At 44.1% G+C, this 20,666-nt stretch overlaps 1 protein-coding gene across 4 annotated transcripts in view; it reads left to right on the top strand.

Annotated features, from left to right (window-relative positions):
• Nucleotides 1-5,663: 5,663 nt before the first annotated feature.
• Nucleotides 5,664-20,666, top strand: part of taf12 (TAF12 RNA polymerase II, TATA box binding protein (TBP)-associated factor) — a 44,748-nt gene continuing 29,745 nt past the window's right edge. For 2 of the 4 annotated variants that reach the window (XM_072547994.1, XM_072547992.1), the window contains exon 1: nucleotides 5,673-5,778. The gene's annotated coding sequence lies outside the window, so the exon portion shown is untranslated. Of the gene's footprint in view, nucleotides 5,779-20,666 lie in introns of all 4 variants that reach the window. The other 2 variants (XM_072547995.1, XM_072547993.1) reach the window with 2 other exon arrangements.

Raw genomic sequence — 20,666 nt, 5'->3', positions numbered from 1 at the left:
CTTACTTTTGTGTCTAACCTGAGGTTTCACCAAAGAATTTCTTATTTCAGTGTAATGTAAGCAGCTAATAAGTACAATCTATAAGCATACTCTATTTATTAAGACTCAGTCTTTCATCTCTGCTGGCAAAGACTTAATGTAATGCTTACACTTGGACTGTGTGTAACTAAGGAGCACGTGAGCACTGCAGATGCTGGAGATGAGAGTCGAGAGTGTGTTGCTGGGAAAGCACAGCAGGTCAGGCAACATCTGAGGAGCACGAAAAACGACATTTCGGGCATAAACCCTTCATCAGGAACGAGGGTTGTGGGCCAGGGCTGAGAGATAAATGGGAGGGGTGCAGGGTTGGGGGCAAGGTAGCTGAAAACATGATAGGTGGATGAAGGTGAGGGAGAAGATGATAGGTTGGGGGGCAGTGATGGACAGGTGCGGAGGGCAGTGCGAGTTGGAGGCTTGGGACTGGGATAATGTGGGTGGAGGGAAAATGAGGAAGCTGTTGAAATTCACATTTATCCTGTGTGGTTGCAGGGACTCAAGGCAGAATATGAGGCGTTCCTCCTCCAGGTGTCAGGTGGTAACGGTTTGGCGGTAGAGGAGACCCAGGACCTGCATGTCCTTGTTGAAGTGGGAGGGGGAGTTGAAGTGTTCAGCCACGGGGCGGTGGAGTTGGTTGGTGCGGGTGTTACAAAGATGTTCTCTGAAACAATCCTCAAGAAGGCGTCCTGTCTCCCCGACGTGCAGGAGACCACACAGATGCAATGGATGCAGGAGATGATATTGGTAGAGGTAAATTTCTGACGGATGACTGGATCGGCGCTGCCTCGTGCTCCCATGAGGAGGTTGAACAGTTTTAATTTTACTTTACCAAAACCACCACAACCTCAAATTCACCTAGACCGTCTCGGACACTTCCCTTTTCTTCCTGGACCTCTCCATCTCCATTTTTGGTGACTAACTAACCACAGACATCTACTACAAGCCTACTGACTCCCACAGCTAGCAAGGTCTCCTCTACATTGGGGAGACAGGATGGCTTTTTAGATTAGATTCCCTACAGTATCCACTTCTTGTGGATCGTTTCAGAGAACATCTCAGGGACACCCACACCCGCCAACGCCACCGCCCCATGGCTGAACACTTCAATTCCCCCTCCCACTGTTAAAGTACAGATTTGAGATGGCCCAGGGAAACCCTTGTGGACTCAACCTGTATGCCTCACTCTTGGTTCATCCTGGAGATTGTACTCTTTGGTCGTCTGGAATAAAAAACCTCTTTCAGACAGTTTGGTTTCATTTTAGTCATCCCCTTTATTTACCAATAGCATCACTGTTACAACACAACACTGATACCTATAAGCTAAATTAACTAGGTTCTAATAACCCAGCAAAGTACAGCCCCAGCTCTTCAAGAACCCTCGCAGGCTACTCTGTCTTACTGTCACAAACAGGCTTCCTTTATACAAAAAGTTTACAAAAACGCTGCATGTTCTTAATTCAACAGATAACAGTAAAAGACAATAATTCGTAAGGAAGAGAAGTTAATTGACAGGTCTGTGTGCGCTTGACTGATCACTCCTATAGCCCTTGAGCTATCCGTCAGGTGGGAAAAACAAATCCAGCCGAGTTAGGTGTCTGCTAGTGAGATAAATTCTGATAAAGTACCAACCTAAATTAAGTGGGAGATGTCATAAGGTAACCTTGCACAGCTCGCGTGTCTGATACAATTGTTTTACAAAATGGCCTCTTAGCAAGGTGGGCAAACTTTTGATCATAAAATGGCTTCCCGACAGATTGTGTCAGAATCTCTTCAATGTTAGGTTTAGAATAATTTTAAGGTGGGAGCAGACTCCTGCTTTTTATCTTAAGCACAGAATCATTCTGTACCTGAGGCTGGGATGTCACTGTTAGGTTGTATTTTAAGTGATTCATTAGTCTTGTATTAAACCTGCTTTCTTTTCAAAGTAGTGATTCAAATTCAAATTAGACATAAGATCTGATTAGATAGAATTGACAGTGGGGCAGTCATGGTCTGTAAAATCAGCAAGTAAGTTAAAGCTTCATCAATATTACCTTTTACAGAGTTTGTATTTCATAACCAGTAATGGCTACTCAAAATCATTATAAAGTCTCAATATACAATTAAATTCACCCATAACAGGTAAGCACAAAGAGTTAATTTTCTACTGGCTTTGGCAGTCCCAGCACTAAAATGGTCTCTCTCTCCACCACCACCGCCCCCCACCCCCAATCAAGTCCTTTTCAACTCTCAAGTCAGGGACTTGTAACAGAAAAGGTGTTTTTCCTTCTGAGTCTGCCTAGCTTGCAAGGGGTAATAAGAATCCATTATAATTGATAGGACCTGACCGTCAATTACAAGGCTTTTGGTGAAACCGAGTTTTGTTTCGGGCTCAGAATCAAACACTGTCATTAATTTCACAAGGGAACAGCTGTGAATGTTATCACTCGGTGTCCTGTTTACACAGATTCACTGATGTTAAGCCAAACGTTCTTAATTGCCTTAGAGCATCCTGTTATCACTTGGTGAGAACAGATGTTTTTATCTTCTGCATAACTTGTGTTCCCCCTTTGTTTGTGGCCCAACCCTCCGTTCGTGTCTATTTTCTAGTGTGCAACAAAGATGTTCGACACTTCAACATTACATTTTAGTCTAAATGTTTAAGGACAAATTTTAAGGCTATAGACTTTCTCAACCACTTCATCAAGGACATGCACGTCCTTGGCCTCTTCCACCGACAAACCATTACCACCTGATGCCTGAAGGAAGAACGCCTCATATTCCGCCTTGGGACCACATGGGATAAATGTGGATATAACAGCTTCCTCATTTCCCCTCTCCCCACCCCCCCCCCACCCCCTTCCAACTCGGCACCGCCATCCAAACATGTCCATCACTAACCCCTCTGACCTATCATCTTCTCCCTCATCTTCATCCACCTATCGCTTTCTCAGCTACCTTCCCCCGGCCCACAAGCCTCAATCCTGATGAAGGGCTTATGCCCTAAACGTCGATTCTCCTGCTTCTTGGATACTGCCTGACCTGCTGAGCTTTCCCAGCAACACACTCTTGACTGTGTGTAACTTAGATAAATACCAATAAGAAGGCTTGGTGACAATGAATGTACCCATATCATGTATAAATATTTTTTATATCTACTCAGATATACTGATGGACACACCACAATATATACCACTCTCCACCTTCTCAGGTGTATGTGAAAGATCCCACTGCCACTGCATTGATGATAATCAATGATGGTCTCGTGCTGTTATTGCTTGTCTGTTTATCCAGAGATGCAAGTATGTTCTAGGGATCTGGGTGGAATTTGAAAACCAACAAAAATCTGGAATGATAATTCATTGCCGATTGTTGGAAAAACCTATCTGGTTCACTAATGTCCTTCAGAGAAGGAAACTGCCATCCTTATCTGGTCTGACCGATGTGACCCAGCAATGTGGCTGACTCTTAACTGTTCTCTGGGCAATTTAAGGACAGGCAATAAATGCTGGTCTAGCCAGTGACACCCACATCCCATCAATGAATTAAAAAAAGACGACAGTTCTTCCTCCCTCAGGCCAATATACGTCACTCAAAGGTATCACAGAGCTATTACAGTGCAGAAGGGGGCCATTTGGCCCATCATGCCTGCACTAGCTCTTGCAATCGCCTGCTTTCTCCCCCACAGCCTTTCTCACTATTTCGATCAAAGTAATCATCCAACGTCCTCATAAATGTTTCACTAGCACCTGGAGAAAGAGTGAGGCTCCTAAAGCTTGCGGTTTCAAATAAACCTATAACTTGGTGTCACATGATTTTTGACCTATTTCAACCCACATCATTAGAAGTGTCAAAGAGAGAGAGGGCCAATTTGTACAGTGTTTGCAACGTGAAAAGCGATATAGAAATGCAATCCCTTCCTTGCTTACCCAAATGGGACTGTGGCTGTTGGACAGTTGATGCTCCGGGGTTGACTCACAGCTCACTAAGAGCTGTTGCCAGGCAGCAGCCCCTAGTAACTGCCCTTAACAACTGCTTTCCCAATGAAGAACTCATGTTTGAAACATCAACAGGATGCTGCCTGACTGGCTGTGATTTTCCAGCACCACACTCTTCAACCTTAACAACTGCCGCCTGGCAATGGCCCCTAGCAACTGCTCTTAGCAACTGCCGCCAAACAATGGCCCTTAGTAACTGCCGTCTGGCAACTGCTGCCGAGTAACAGCCCCTAGTATTGCCTTTTTTATTAGCATGGTGCTGGAAAAGCACAGCAGGACAGGCAGCTTCCGAGCAGGAAAATCGACGTTTCGGGCAAAAGCCCTTCATCAGGAATGGAGGCAGGGAGCCTCCAGGGTGGAGAGATAAATGGGGAGGGGTTGGGCAGAAGGTAGCAAAGAGTACTATAGGTGAATTGGGGTGGGGATGGAGGTGATAGGTCAGAGAGGAGGGTGGGGGAAGGTAGCAAAAAGTACAATGGGTGGATGGGGGTGGGAATGAAGGTGATAGGTCAGAGAGGAGGGTGGAGTGGATAGGTGGAAAGGGAGATAGGCAGGTTAGGACAGGACAGGTCATGAGGACAGTGCTGAGCTGGAATGTTGGAACTGGGGTAAGGTGGGTGGAGGGGAAATGAGGAAACTGGTGAAGTCCACATTGATGCCCTGGGGTTGAAGTGTTCCGAGGCGGAAGATGAGGTGTCCTTCCTCCAGGCGTCGGGTGGTGAGGGAGCAGCAGTGGAGGAGGCCTCCATGTCCTCGGCAGAGTGGGCGGTGGGGTTGATTGGTGCAGGTGTCCTGGTGATGTTCCCTAACGTGCTCTGTGAAGAGGCGTTCAGTCTCTCCAATGTAGAGGAGACTGCATCGGGAGTGACAGATACAATAAATGACATTTCGGTGGCACAGTGGTTAGCACTGCTGCCTCACATCACCAAAGACTCACCACCTCAGGCGACTCTCTGTGTGGAGTTTGCACATTTTCCCCGTGTCTGCATGGGTTTCCTCCGGTTGCCTCCCACAATCAAAAAATGTGCAGGTTAGGTGAAGGTGCAGGTTGCCTATGGCTACCCCTTTGGTCTGGAGGAAGTGGGAGGATTCGAACGAGAAATTGTTAAGGGTGAGGACCAGTTTAGCCAAACGAATGAGAGTGTCAGTAGAAGGGTAACTGCCACCTAGCAACGGCCCCTAGTAACTGTCCTTAACAACTGCCACCTAGCAACGGCCCCTAGTAACTGTCCTTAACAACTGCCACCTAGCAACAGCCCCTAGTAACTGTCCTTAACAACTGCTACCTAGCAACAACCCCTAGTAACTGCTACCTAGCAACGGCCCCTAGTAACTGTCCTTGGTAACTGCTACCTAGCAACAGCCCCTAGTAACTGACCTTAACAACTGCGACCTAGTAACTGACCTTAACAACTGCGACCTAGCAACAGCCCCTGGTAACTGCCGCCTAGCAGCTTGCTCGCGAGTACTCCAGACGTCGTACGCGTGCGCATTTCCTCATGAGCGCCAACAAAAAAATAAAAACATCGGAACGTCGAAATCTCCCTGTGAATAATTCATCAATCTCTGCACGGGTTTTGTTTTAAAAGTTTGTTGATGGTATTTCTGTGTTGTGCCTGTGCCAGTAGGTGAGGTGAGGGGTCAGGGGTCAGGGCTGACTGTTTCCGGGTTCACAATGAGCGGCCACAGCCGAGTGTTCGTTATGGTGGGGGCGCGGCTCGGAGGGCGCCGGTGCTGAGGCGGCGCGGCTGCCTGGCCTGCCTGGGTGAGTGAGACAGTGAGAGATCCAGTGACCGGCCCGCTGGGCTCACCGAGTGGGGAGGGTGGGGGGGACACTTACACCTACACCCGGTTTGTGTAGAGACTCCTACAGTGCGGCCTGAGCAGGCCCTGACACACACACACTCTCTGACAGAGAATCAGAGGCGCCGAGTTGGTAGGGAAGGAACAGAGAGGGAGAGAGACGGATACTCCCCGCTTCCCCCCCCCCAACCCCCTCCCTCACTCACAGACCCTGAGAGGGGGACATCAGAGACTCTGCTCTCTCACTGAGGCTGAAAAGGGGACAGAAAGAAATGGGTCAGGACTGTACCTGCTCTCACAGGCAGACACACTGGCTCAGGGGAAGTGAAAGACACCAAGGCGTCCCTGATCTCTTTCATACAGGTCTTGAAGGGGGTAGGCAGTGGGAAGTAGGATCTGCAATGCTTCTGGTCTCTTGCAGACACACAAGCTCACTGGAGAGAGAGGAGACCCTGCCTGGTCAAACTCTCTGGCCCAGAGAGAGAAGTGGAGTTCACATAACCCCTGCACTTACTCTAATTCATGGACTCTGTCTCTCATAGAGACACTTGCTGTCAGACATCCTGTTTCAGACCGGTACATATATAAAGGCTCAGAGAGAGAGAGAAGTGGGTCTAAATAGCCCCCTGGTCTCATCCACAGACACTCTGGGAAGCAGGGTCCTGCATTGTCCCTGGTCTCTCACTGTCAGAGTCTGTCATAGACTCACTCAGTGGCTTAGAGAGGGATGGAGAGAAAAGTAGGATCCACACTGTCCTTGCATTCATTCTGGTTATCTTAGACTCTTCCTATGTCTCTGTTGTGTACAGAGGCCTGAAGTAGGTCTGTACTATCCCTGGTTTCTTATATTTGCACACACTCTAACAGACTCATTGAAGCCCAGAGACAGAGAAGAGACACACTAAAACAACTTGCTGGAGAAACCCAGCAGATGTAGCAGCATCTTTAGGGAGAAAGCAGTTAGTTTGGTACATGGATGGGAAGGGTTTAGAGGGATATGGACCAAATACAGGCAATTGGAACTAGCTGAGTGGGCATCATGGTCATCATAGACTGGTTTGGGTCAAAGGGCCTGTTTCCATGATACATTATGATTCTGAGTCCAGTGACTCCTCTTCAGAGAGAGAAGTGCAGTCTGAACCGCCCCGTTTACACTTGCTTAACTCACTCCATGTTCTCACAATCTTTTACTAACACACTCACTCTCAGACATGTACACACAGGCCCAGAGAGAGAGAGAGAATACCTGAGTTTGCATTGCTCTTGGTTATGCACTCTACTCTTACATAGCTGCATGATTTATAAAATCATGAAGGGTGTGGGTAGGGTGAATAGTGAAGGTCCTTTTCTTAGGGTCAGGGCATCCAAATTAGATCGCATAGGTTTGAGGTGAGGGGGAAACAATGTAAAAGGGACCAAAGGGGCAATTTTTTTTCACATTGAGCATGGTGTGTGTCTGGAATGAGCTGCTAGAGGAAGTGGTGGAGGCTGGCATAATTACAACATTTAAAAGGCATCTGAATGGGTATATGAATAGAAAGGGTTTAGAAGGATGTGGACTAAATGCTGGCAAGTGGGATGAGATTAATTTAGGATATCTGGCTGGCATAGACAAGTTTGACCAAAGGGTGTATTTCTGTGCGTATACATCAATGACTCTTAACCACTCTCTCACAGGCCCAAAGGGAGAGAGAAGCAGAGTCTGCACCGTCCCTTCACTGATGCGCACACATTCTGTGTCTCTCTCTCTCTGTCTCTCTCACGGCCCCCACCACATTCACTCTTGCATAGACTCTCACTCTCACATTAATGTACACACATGCACAATTAAAAATAAGCAAATGTTGAATACTCAAACAATTATAAAATACCATCTTGAACTCCATGGTTAAGTGAACAATTCAGCCTTTTCAGATTAGATCTTGTGTGACAATTCCTGCCTCCTCCATAATGTGATTATTGAGTAATGGCATAAATAGCTTTGATAATGTTCTGATTCCTTTGTACCTTGGCGTATTTGCACATAAAACAAAAAAAGAAATTTTTGAATAGAAATTTTAAATGTGCTGTGCTGCCTGCTGCTACTAGAACAGGGGCAATAGTTTGTGAATCATTTCAGCCCATGGAGTTCTGGAGTTTATTCAAAGTAGAATGAGATTTTTATTTGAATCCACAGGAGATTAAGGGATGTGGGGCTTGTGTGGAATGGTGTCAAGGTCTAAATAATTGTGATGCCTGAAGAGTTGAATAGCCTGCTTCAATTTTATATTATTTTACACCAAACATTATAGGTTGCAATATTTCCATTGCTGTCCATGTTGACCTTTCTCTCAATGCAGAGAAATGTTTACATACGTTGCTTATTAATTCTTCGTTCTCTTCAGATTCCAGTATTTCAAATACCCCATTCTACAGCAAATATTTCACTTCAGCCTTAGTGTGCAGCGCATTAAAATTTTGGTTTGTCACTTATTTTTTAAAAAAACTTAGCTGAAGAATGTTCTTTCATTATTGGCAACAGATATTCCTGCACATAATCTACTTCAACTCAACTTGTCCAGTTAATTTTAATCAACCTTTTTAGACATGTTGTGACACCTGTGGAACAGGTGGGACTTGAGCCATACTTGGCTCAAGTTAAGGACCCGTCCACTCTACTGAAGTTTTAATGCCACATGGTCATCCTCTTGCTCAACTTCATTTAACCCTGTCAATGTGTCTTCACATTCCTTACTTGCTGCATGTACCCCTGAACTGCATCTCTGGTAATCACCTTGACCACTTCATACGGTATAACTTCCAGTTTGTAGTCAATGTCAGATTGAACAGATTTCTCCTGAATTCTTCTTCGGATTTATTCATGGTTATCTTGTGTTAATGGCCCCTAGTTCTAAACAGTTCACAAATGGTAACACCATCTCCATGTATACTTCATCAAACCCTTCATAGTTGTGAAAGTCTTTATTAGGTCATCTTTTATCCTTCTCTTTTCTAAAATGTGCTGCAGCTGTTTCAGTCCTCCCTAACAGTTTCTCACTTGAATAGTGTAATTGCAAACTTTTTGTGTTTTCTGCAACATATCAATTTATTTTTGCACTTCTTATTGTTTGGTCAAGTCTTCAGTATGGTTTTGTTAATGTTTCCTGCTAAAATGTCATGAAGTTAAATTTATAATTCTTAAAATTGTTATATGATCTCATAATCTGGACTTCAAATGGTGATGGATAATTATTAGTAGACCTCCCCACAGGAAAACACTTGATTCACCCCTAGGTTAAAGAAATTAATGACGAGATCTGCTTTGCTGAATTTTTGTAGTGGTCAGGAGTAGAGTATTAACAAGTTTTATCTTTCTTACTTGTTCATGGGGAACGAATGTCATTGGCTAAGCCAGCATTTATTCCCCAATCTGAATTGCTATTGAGAAGGTGATATTGAACTGCCACCTTGAACCACCCCAGTCCTTTGGATATGGGGATGCTGACAGTTCTCTTAATAAGGGAGTTTGAGGATTTTGACTTAGCGACAGTGAATGACCAGCAATTTAGTTCCAAAGCAGGATGTGCGTGGTTTGGAGGGGAGTTTGCAGTAATGGTGTTCCCATGTATCTGTTGCCCTCGTCATTCAAGGTGTTAGAGGGCATCTGTCTGGAAGGAACTGTCAGAGCAACCTCGTTTTGTTACAACAGTGCATCGTGCAGATTGTACACACCGCTGTTACTGTGCATAAGTGGTGAAAGGAGGGAATGTTGAAGATGGTGGATCAAAAGGCTGTTTCGTACTAGATGGTTCCTTAAGTGTTGTTGGAGCTGCACTAATCCAGGCTAGTGCAGAGTATTCAATCATACTTATTACTTGTGCCTTTTAGATCGTGGACAACAGTGGGGAGGCAAGAGGTGAGTCATCACTATAGAATTCTTAGCTTCTGATTTGCACTTGTAGTCACAGTATTTATGTGGCTGTTTCAGGATGATGATGATGGAAGACTCTGCCGTGGTAATTACTTGGACTGTCAAGGGGCAATATTTAGATTCTGTCTTTTTGGAGAAGGTCATTGTCTGCACTAGTGTGGCACAAATTTTGTTTGCCACTTATCAGCCCAGGCTTGAATGTTGTTCATGTCTTGCTGCATGTGGACATGAGCTCTGAAAGATGTTGATAGTGTTGTCTGGAGCGTTGTCTATAAGGCATGAATTAATTAGAATCATAGAGATGTACAGCACGGAAACAGACCCTTTGGTCCAACCTGTCCATGCCAACCAGATATCCCAACCCAATCTAGTCCCACCTGCCAGCACCTGGTCCATACCCTCCTATTTATATACCCATCCAAATGCCTCTTAAATGTTACAATTGTACCAGCCTCCACCATTTCCTCTGGCAGCTCATTCCATACACGTATCACCCTCTGTGCGAAAATGTTGCCCCTTAGGTCTCTTTTATATCTTTCCCCTCTCACTCTAAACCTGTGCCCTCTAGTTCTGGACTCCCTGACCCCAGGGAAAATACTTTGTCTATTTACCCTATCCATGCCCCTCATAATTTTGTAAACCTCTATAAGGTCACCCCTCAACCTCAGACGCTCCAGGGAAAACAGCCCCAGCCTGTTCAGCCTCTCTTTATAGCTCAAATCCTCCAATCCTGGCAACATCCTTATAAATCTTTTCTGAACCCTTTCAAGTTTCACAACATCTATCCGATAGGAAGGAGACCAAAATTGCACGCAATATTCCAACAGTGGCCTCACCAATGTCCTGTACAGCCACAACATGACCTCCCAACTCCTGTACTCAATACTCTGACCAATAAAAGAAAGTATACCAAATGCGCCTTCACTATCCTATCTACCTGCGACTCCACTTTCACGGAGTTATGAACCTGCACTCCAAGGTCTGTTGTGGTTCTGTTCGCCGAGCTGGGAATTTGTGTTGCAAACGTTTCGTCCCCTGTCTAGGTGACATCCTCAGTGCTTGGGAGCCTCCTGTGAAGCGCTTCTGTGATGTTTCCTCTGGCATTTATAGTGGCTTGTCTCTGCCAGAGGAAACATCACAGAAGCGCTTCACAGGAGGCTCCCAAGCACTGAGGATGTCACCTAGACAGGGGACGAAATGTTTGTAACACAAATTCCCAGCTCGGCGAACAGAACCACAACAACAAGCACCCGAGCTACAAATCTTCTCCCAAACTTTGAACTCCAAGGTCTCTTTGTTCAGCAACACTCCCTAGGATGTTACCATTAAGTGTATAAGTCCTGCTCTGATTTGCTTTCCCAAAATGCAGCACCTCGCATTTATCTGAATTAATCACCATCTGCCACTTCTCAGCCCATTGGCCCATCTGGTCAAGATCCTGTTGTAACCTGAGGTAACCCTCTTCACTTTCCACTGCATCTCCAATTTTGGTATCATCTGCAAGCTTACTAACTGTACCTCTCATGCTCGCATTCGAATCACTTATGTAAATGACAAAAAGTAGAGGACCCAGCACTGATCCTTGTGGCACTCCACTGGTCACAGGCCTCCAGTCTGAAAAACAACCCTCCACCACCACCCTCTGTCTTCTACCTTTGAGCCAGTTTTGTCCAAATGGCTAGTTTTCCTTGTATTTCGTGAGACCTAACCTTGCTAACCAGTCTCCCAAGGGGAACCTTGTCAAACGCCTTACTGAAGTTCACATCTACTGCTCTGCCTTCATCAATCCTCTGTTACTACTTCAAAAAACTCAATCAAGTTTGTGAGACATGATTTCCTGCACACAAAGCCATGTTGACTATCCCTAATCAGTCCTTGCCTTTCCAAATACATTTACATCCCATCCCTCACGATTCCCTCCAACAACGTGCCCACCACCGAGGTCAGGCTCACCAGTCTATAGTTCTCTGGCTTGTCTTTACTGCCCTTCTTAAACAGTGGCACCACGTTAGCCAACCTCCAGTCTTCCTGCACCTCGCCTGTGACTACCGATGATACGAATATCTCAGCAAGGGGCCCAGCAATCTCTTCCCTTGCTTCCCACGAAGTAGTAGGGTACACCTGATCAGGTCCTGGGGATTTATCCACCTTTATGCATTTCAAGACATCCAACACTTCCTCTTGTAATATGGACATTTTTCAAGGTGTCACCATCTATTTCTCTAGAGTCTGTATCTTCCAAATCCTATTCCACAGTAAATACTGATGCAAAATACTTATTTAGTACCCCCCCCCCCCCATTTTCTGCGGCTCCACACAAAGACCCCCTTGCTGATCTTTGAGGGGCCCTATTCTCTCTCTAGTTACCAAGAACAAAGAAAATTTACAGCCCTTCAAGACTGAGCCAATCCAAATGTACTGTCTAAACCTGTCGGTCAATTCCTAAGCATCTGTATCCCTCTACTCCCCACCTACTCAATAGTTTATCCAGAAGCATCTTAAATGAATCTACCGTACCTGCCTCTACCACCTCTGCTGGCAACGCGTTCCAGATGCCGCCCACCCTCTGTGTGAAGTACTTGCCGCATGTATCCCCCTTAAACTTTCCACCTCTCACCTTGAAAGTGTGACCTCTCGTTATTGAATCCTTCACCCTGGGAAAAAGCTTGTCTCCATCCACCCTGTCTATACCCTTCATGATTTTATAAATCTCAATCAGGTACCCCCTCAATCTCCTTTTTTTTAATGAAAATAAACCTAACCTACTCAACTTTTCTTCATAGACTCTCCAGTCTATCTATATCTTCCTGTATTCTCTGACAGTCCCTTATGCTTCCTGCTACTCCACTAATCTTCATGTCATCTACAAACTTGCTGATCATACCAACAGTGCCCATGTCCAGGTCATTTGTGTATATTACAAACAACAGTGACCCCAACACTGACCCCTGTGGAACACCACTGGTCACCTTTCTCCATTTTGAGAAACTCCCTTCAACTACTACTGTCTCCTGTTGCTCAACCAGTTCTTTATCCACCTAGCTAGAACACCCTGCACACCATATGACTTCACTTTCTCCAATAGTCTACCGTGGGGAACCTTATCAAAGGCCTTACCAAAGTCCATGTATATGACATCAACAGCCCTTCCTTCATCTATCAACTTGGTCACTTCCTTAGAGAACTCTCCTAAGTTGGTAAGGCACAATCTCCCCTGCACAAAACCATGTTGCCTATCACTGATAAGCCCATTCTTTTCTAAATATAAATAGATCTTATCCCTCAGTACCTTTTCCAGCAACTTTCCATCACCGACGTCAGGCTCACTGGTCGGTAGTTATCCGGAATATCCCTACTACCCTTCTTGTACAGGGGGACAACATAAGCAACCCTCCAGTCCTCCTGCACCTCACCTGTATTTAAGGATGCCACAAAGATATGTCAGGGCACCAGCTATTTCCTCTCTCACCTCCCTCGGCAACCATCCGGTCCTGGGGATTTGTCCACCTTAACCTCTAGCCTACCCAATACATCTTCCCTACTTATGTCAACAAAGGGGCATACCCTTTGTCCTTAATGTATTTGTAAAAACCTTTTAGATTCTCCTTAATTCTATTTGCCAAAGCTATGTCATGTACCCTTTTGGCTTCCTGATTTCCATCTTAAGTATGCAGGTTACTGTCAGACTGTTATTGGCCTATTGTGTGACAGCTCTACTAACTTGAGCACAAGCCCCCAAATGTTGGTAAGGAGGACTTTGGCAAACAGCCCTGTTGATTTTTAAAATGTTGTTTCTGATGCCTAGGTTAATGCCAGGTGGTCTATCTTTTTTTTTGAAGTCTGGAGTCACATGTGGGCCAGATCAGATGAGGTTAACTGATTTCCCTCCCTAAAAGGCATTAATAAACAAGGTGGGTTTTAATAGCAATCAATAACTAGCTTTTAATTGCAGATTTTAAAAAAAATTAAACTCAAATTTAGCCATCTACCATGGTGATATTGGGCCCATGTTCCCAGAGCAGTTCAAGGTTCTAGATGCCTCGGCCAGTGACATTAAAATACATGACTGACTATTAGTATCTAATGTCCTGTGGGATGCAGGTTTCATTTCTTCATTCTATTTTCTAATGCATTATTATCTGTTTTACAACATAATCCATTATGGTAAATTGTTCAAATCTTTTATGGGCAATTGCAAAACAATTATGTTTTAACATTTCACATTTTCAACTCCCTAATTACACTTTTAACTCTCTTATTTACTTACATTCTCAAATACTTTTTGAAGAGATGCAACAGTATGAAATTTGTATGCCTCATTGTTTAATAAGATTTAATTGGAAAAGACTTGATGATTTCCCACTGAGTAAACATTTAAGTGTACACGAGTCACATAAAGCTGGTATTCTATAGTTTGAGTATCCTGTGTGTTTTTCCTTAAAGTCCCCTTTTTCTTGGCTGGGTGTATTGGGAGTTAAATAATTCCTATTTTTCAAAGAACAATGTTCACACCTGGAATGTGGGTATTGCGGGCTAGCTATAATTTATTGCTTGTTCCTAGAAAGTGATGGTGAGCTGCCTTCTTGAACTGCTGCACTGAATCTACTACAGGCAGACCTACAATACCATTAAGAAGGGAGTTCCAGAATTTGATCCAGCGATACCAAAGCTACAGTAATATATGTCCAAGTCCATTAAAGAAGAATGGATTTGATTGTTAGAAGAATTATTATTATATGAAATCTATAATTTGAGATTTCTATATGCAAATTAAAATCTCTGTAAAAAAACTCGTGGTTTTTAGAAGTATCGTTAACAATGGAAGGGATTATTTTCTAATCTTTTTGTCCTCGCCATCTACAACAGTGAAAAGCATTTTGAGATGCGCAGTAATCATGAAGGGCACTATGTAACTACAGGACTTTGTTTTTTCATTCTTTATGATCCTGGTAAAAACTAGTAAGTTGTTTTGTTGATTTTACAACAAAAACTAAGATATTTAAATAATGGTTTAAAACATGAGTTTGACCATCAAACTTGAGCATAAATACTGGAAACTGCATGTTGTTAATATAATGGACTACAAGATAATGCATGGCTTAGAAAGGGTGAACGCTGGGAAGTTCTTTCTGTTAGGTGGGGAGACTAGGACCTGTGGGCATAGCCTTAAAATTAGTGGGGGTCAATTTAGAACGGAAATGAGATATTTCTTCAGCCAGAAAGTGATGGGCCTGTGGAATTTATTGCCACGCAGTGCAGGGGAGGTCAGGGCATTGGGTGTCTTCAAGGCAGAGATTGATAAATTCTTGATCTCGCAAATAGTCATGATTTGGAGATGCCTGTGTTGGACTGGGGTGTACAAGGTTAAAAATCTCACAACACCAGGTTATAGTCCTGATGAAGGAGTGGCGCTCCGAAAGTTGGTGTGCTTCCAATTCATCCTGTTGGACTATAACCTGGTGTGGTGTGATTTTTAACTTTGATCTCGCAAGGAATTAAGGGCTACGCAGCGAATGTGGGTAAGTGGAATTGAAACACCCATCAGCCATGATTAACTGGCGGAGTGGACTCCATGGGCCGAATAGCCTTGCTTCCACTCCTATGCCTTATGGTCTATTTAAAATAATGTTAAAAATACAGTGAGCAAAAATACTTACAGCTTAAACCAAACTACTTAAATTTCTTTCTACTCCCATTTGATTTGCATACTCAGTAGTTCAGATCAGAGATACTTATTAGAAGTTGGACGATCAGCCTCTTGTTCTGAGAAATATTTCAAAGATTCTTATAAGAGCTGAGATTACTTAGGCCTCCCCTCTTATTTTTGCCAAGGTTGTCCCTTCAAGTCTGCTCCAATTGACCCACAGTTGTAAACTTTCAGTCCAAAGCGTTTAAAATGGCAGCAATGCTTTAGTCAGTCAGGTCAGAACTCTCCTGGCTCTAGTATTAACTCTGGAATCTTGCATCTAGATGCATAGACTATCTGTCCATGAGAAATGAATCTTTTCAAACCCGTCCCTTGTGAGAGTTACCCTGGGGCTGTATTTCCCAGCACGTTTCTTCATGGTAATGTCGGTAAATCAAAATCCACATGCAAAGCAGTCAGCGACTTTTCTGTTGTAGTATAAATTGTTCTGATCGTTTGACATTTAGCATTCTTGTGTTTCTTCAGCTGCATACTCTTCTCAAGAATATTCTAGTTCTGTTTTACCAAATGAAATGTTGACTTGTGACCTCAATAAATTTCAAATATCTGAATAATTGAATACATAAACTATTTCCTTTATTAGACAATGGCCTGGTGGGAATGATGTAACTTGTGTAAAATCCCCTTTTGTAAAGACTTCAGTGGGTAGAACACTTCGAATCACAGAGTTGTGAGCTCATATCCCACTCCAGAATCTTAAGCAGAACTTAGATTGACATATCAATGCTGCATTGTTGGAGGTGGAGGAGATTTGAACCCAGGTCTTGACTGCTTTCTCAGCTGAATGTTGAAGGTCTATTGATATGCTTTCAAGGAAGAATGGGGGAATGATCCCCAGTGTCTTCAACGGTATTTATCTCTTACCCAAAATCTGAAAACCAAATTATCTGCTCTGTCTTAAACATGTGTGGCTGAGGAGCTGGTGCAGAAGAGAAGGATTCACATGTTTGGATCATTGGAATCTCTTCTGGAGTATAAGTGACCTTTATAAGAAAGACAGATTGCACCTGAATTGGAAGGGTTGTAATATACTGCTGGGAGATTTGCTAGAGCTGCTTGAGAGCATTTCAACAAGTAAGAGTGGGGATGATAATGAGGAAAGAGATCAGTCTGATTATTATTTTTGGGAAAATGAACAAGTCAAACAGACATGGCAGGCAAGAGCAAAGCAGAGAACGAAGTAGGACTGATAAGTTAAACTGCATTCATTTCGATGCAGGTCTAACAGGGCAGATGAACTCAGGGCATTACTGGGAACTGGGATAGCAATTACGGAGACGTGGCTCAGCGATGGACAGGACTGGTAGCTTTATGTTCCAGGGTATAGATGCTATAGGAAGGATTGAAAGATGGACATGAGTGGAGAGGGAGTGGCATTTTTGATCAAGGACTGCGATACAGCTGTACTTAGGGAGGATATTCCTGGGAATATGTCCAGGGAAGATATTTGGGTGGAACTGAGAAATAAGAAATCCTTTACTGGATTGTGCTATAGACCCCCAAATAGTTGAGAAACTAATTTGTAAGGACATCTCAGTTATCTGTAAGAATAACAGGGTGGTAATGGTAGGGAATTTTAACTTTCCAAACATAAACTGAGACTGCCGTAGTATTAGGGCTTGGATGGAGAGGAATTTGCCCTGAAGAAGGCCTTATGCCCGAAACGTCGATTCTCCTGTTCTGCCTGACCTGCTGCGCTTTTCCAGCAACACATTTTTAAGCTCTGATCTTCAGCATCTGCAGTCCTCACTTTCTCCATGGAGAGGAATTTGTGTGTACAAGAAAATTTTCTGATTGAGTATGTGGATGAACCTCCTAGAGAAGGTGCAAAACTTGACCTCCTCTTGGGAAATAAGGTAGGGCAGGTGACTGAGATGTCAGTAGGGGAGTACTTTGGGGCCAGCGATCATTATTCTATTAGTCTTAAAATAGTGATGGAAAAGGATAGACCAGATCTAAAAGTTGAGGTTCAAAGTTGGAGGAAGACTAATTTTGATGTCGGGCAAGAACTTTCAAAAGTTGATTGGGGACGGGTGCTTGCAGGTAAAGCGATGGCTGGAAATTGGGAAGTCTTCAGAAATGAGGTAATGAATCCACAGACGGTATATTCCTGTTAGGATGAAGAGCAAGGCTGGTAGATGTAGGGAATGCTGGATGACTAGAGAAATTGAGGTTTTGATCAAGACTAAGAGGAAAGCATACGTCGGTATAGACAGCAGAGGTCAAGTGATTCCCTAGGATAGTATAGAGGCAGTAGGAGTATACTTAAGAGGGAAATTAGGAGGGCAAGAAGGAGGCATAGGTCATAGAATCCCTACAATGTAGAAATAGGCATTTGGCTCATAGAGTACATACCAACTCTCCAAAGAGTGACCCACCCAAACTCACCTACCCTATCCTATCCCTGTCACCCTGTATTTCCCAGGGCTAACCCATCTAGCCTGTGCATCTCTAGATACTATGGACAATTTACCATGGCCAATCTACCTACCCTGAGATAGCTTTGGCAAATAGGGTTAAGGAGAATCCGTAGGGAATCTACAGTTAAATAGGACAAAAGGGTAACTAGCAAAAAAATAAGGCCCCTTAAAGATCAGCAAGAATGCCTATGTTAGAACAGCAAGAGATAGGGGAGATACTAAATGAGTGTTTTGCATCAATGTTTACTGTGCAGAAGGATATGCAAGATAGAGAATGTAAGGAAATAAATAGCAACATGTTGAAAAATGTCCATTTGCAGAGGAGGTGGTACTGGATGTTGTAAAACTCATAAAGGTGGATAAATTCCTAGGACCTGATCAGGTGTACCTGAGAATTTTGTGGGAAGCGAGGGAAGTGATTGCTGGACACCTTGCTGAGAAATTTGGATCATTGATAGCCACAGGCAAGATGCTGGAAGACTGGACATTGGCTAATGTGGTGGTGAGGAAAAGCTGGGGAACCATAGACCAGTGAGCCTGACATCTATGGTGGGCAATTTGTTGGAGGGAATCCTGAGGGCCAGGATTTACATGTATTTGGAAAGGCACGGACTGATTAGGGATAGTCGCTACGGCTTTGTGCATGGGAAATCGTGTCTCACGAACTTGATTGAGTTTTTTGACGAAGTAACAAAGAGATTGATGAGGACAGAGTGGTGGACGTGATCGATATGGACTTCAGTAAGGCGTTCGACAAGGTTCTGTATGGTAGACTGGCTAGCAAGGTTAGATCATACAGAATAGTAGGAGCACTAGCTATTTTGATACAGAACTGGCTTGAAATTAGAAGACAGTGGTGGTAGAGGGCTGCTTTTCAGACTGGAGGCCTGTGACCAGTGGTATGCCACAAGGATCCAAGTTGGGCCCACTGTTTTTGGCCAGTTGTATAAATGATTTGGATGCGATCATAGTTATGGTTAGTAAGTTTGAAGATGACACCAAACTTGGAGGTGCAGTGGACAGCGAAGAAAGTTACCTCAGTGTACAACGTGATCTTGCTCAGATGGGCCAAAAGGCTGAGGATTAGTAGGTGGAGAATAATTTAGATAAATGTGAGGTGCTGCATTTTGGGGATGGAAAACAGAGCAGGACTTATATTCTTAATGATAAGGTTCTCGGGAGTGTTGCTGAACGAAGAGACCTTTGAGTGCAAGTTCATAACTCCTTGAAAGTGGAGTCACAGGTAGCTAGGATAGTGAAGAAGGCGTTTAGTATACTTTCCTTTATTGGTCAGAGTATTGAGTAGAGGAGTTGGGAAATCATGTTGTGGCTCTACAGGACATTGGTTAGGCCACTGTTGGAATATTGCTTACAGTTCTTGTCGTCTTCCTATCAGAAAGATGTTGTGAAACATGAAAGGGTTCAGAAAAAGATTTACAAGGATGTTGCCAGGGTTGGAGGATTTGAGCTAGGGCTGTTTTCCTTGGAACGTCAGAAGCTGAGGGGTGACCTTATAGAGGTTTACAAAATTATGAGGTGCTTTTCTCTGGGGTGGGGGAGTCCAGAACTAGAGGGCATAGGTTTAGGGTGAGAGGGGAAAGATATAAAAGAGACCTATAGGGCAACTTTTTCACGCAAAGGGTGGCATGTGTATGGAATGAGCTGCCAGAGGAATTGGTGGAGGCTAGTATAATTGCAACATTTAAGAGGCAACTGGATGGGTATATGAATAGGAAGGGTTTGGAGGGATATGGGCCAGGTGCTGGCAGCTGGGACTAGATTGGGTTCGGGATATCTGGTCGGCATGGACGGGTTGGACGGAAGGGTCTGTTTCCATGCTGTACATCCCTATGACTCTGTGAGGAGCTGCATTTTGGAAAGGTAAATCAGGGCAGGACCCATACATTTCTGATTACGGGCTCTTGCCCGAATGTTGATTCTACTGCTCGGATGCTGTCTGACCTGCTGTGCTTTTCCAGCACCACACTCTCGACTCTAATCTCTAGCATCTGCAGTCCTCACTTTCTTCCAGGGCCTATACACTTAATGATTAGATAACTTACAGTGTGGAAACAGGCCCTTCAGCCCAACAAGTCCACACTGACCCACCGAAGCGCAACCCACCCAGACCCGTTCCCCTACGTTTACCCCTTGACCTAACACTACAGGCAATTTAGCATGGCCAATTCACCTAACCTGCACACGTTTGGACTGTGGGAGGAAACCGGAGTCCCCGGAGGAAACCCATGCAGACACGGGGAGAAGGTGCAAACTCCACAGTCAGTCGCCTGAGGCGGGAATTGAACCTGGGTCTCTGGTGCTGTGAGGCAGCACTGTGCCACCGTGCCACCCACTAATGGTAAGGTCTTGGGGAGTGTTGCTGAACAAAGAGACATTGGAGTGCAGGTTCATAGTTTCTCGAAAGTAGAGTCAAGTGGATAGATTAGTGAAGAAGGTGTTTGATTTGCTTGCCTTGCAAGGTCAGAGCATTGACTGTAGGAATTTGGAGGTTGTGTTGCGATTGTACAGGACATTGTTTAGGCAATTTTTGGAATACTGCATTCAATTCTGGTCTCCCTGCTATAGGAAGGATGTTGTGAAACTTGAAAGGTTTCAGAAAAGATTTACAAGGATGTTCAAAGTTAAAAATCACACAACACCAGGTTATAGTCCCACAGGTTTATATGGATACCAGGTGGTTGATGAAGGAGCAGCATTCTGAAAGCTAGTGCTTCCAAATAAACCTGTGGACCTATAAGCTGGTGTTGTGATTTTTTTTTAACTTTGTACACCCCAGAACAACGCCATCACCT

This window comes from Chiloscyllium punctatum, chromosome 27 (assembly GCF_047496795.1).
Source record: "Chiloscyllium punctatum isolate Juve2018m chromosome 27, sChiPun1.3, whole genome shotgun sequence".
Taxonomy (NCBI): Eukaryota; Metazoa; Chordata; class Chondrichthyes; order Orectolobiformes; family Hemiscylliidae; genus Chiloscyllium; species Chiloscyllium punctatum.
Note: the sequence above shows the minus strand (reverse complement) of the source record. Positions and strands in the feature narration are given on the sequence as shown.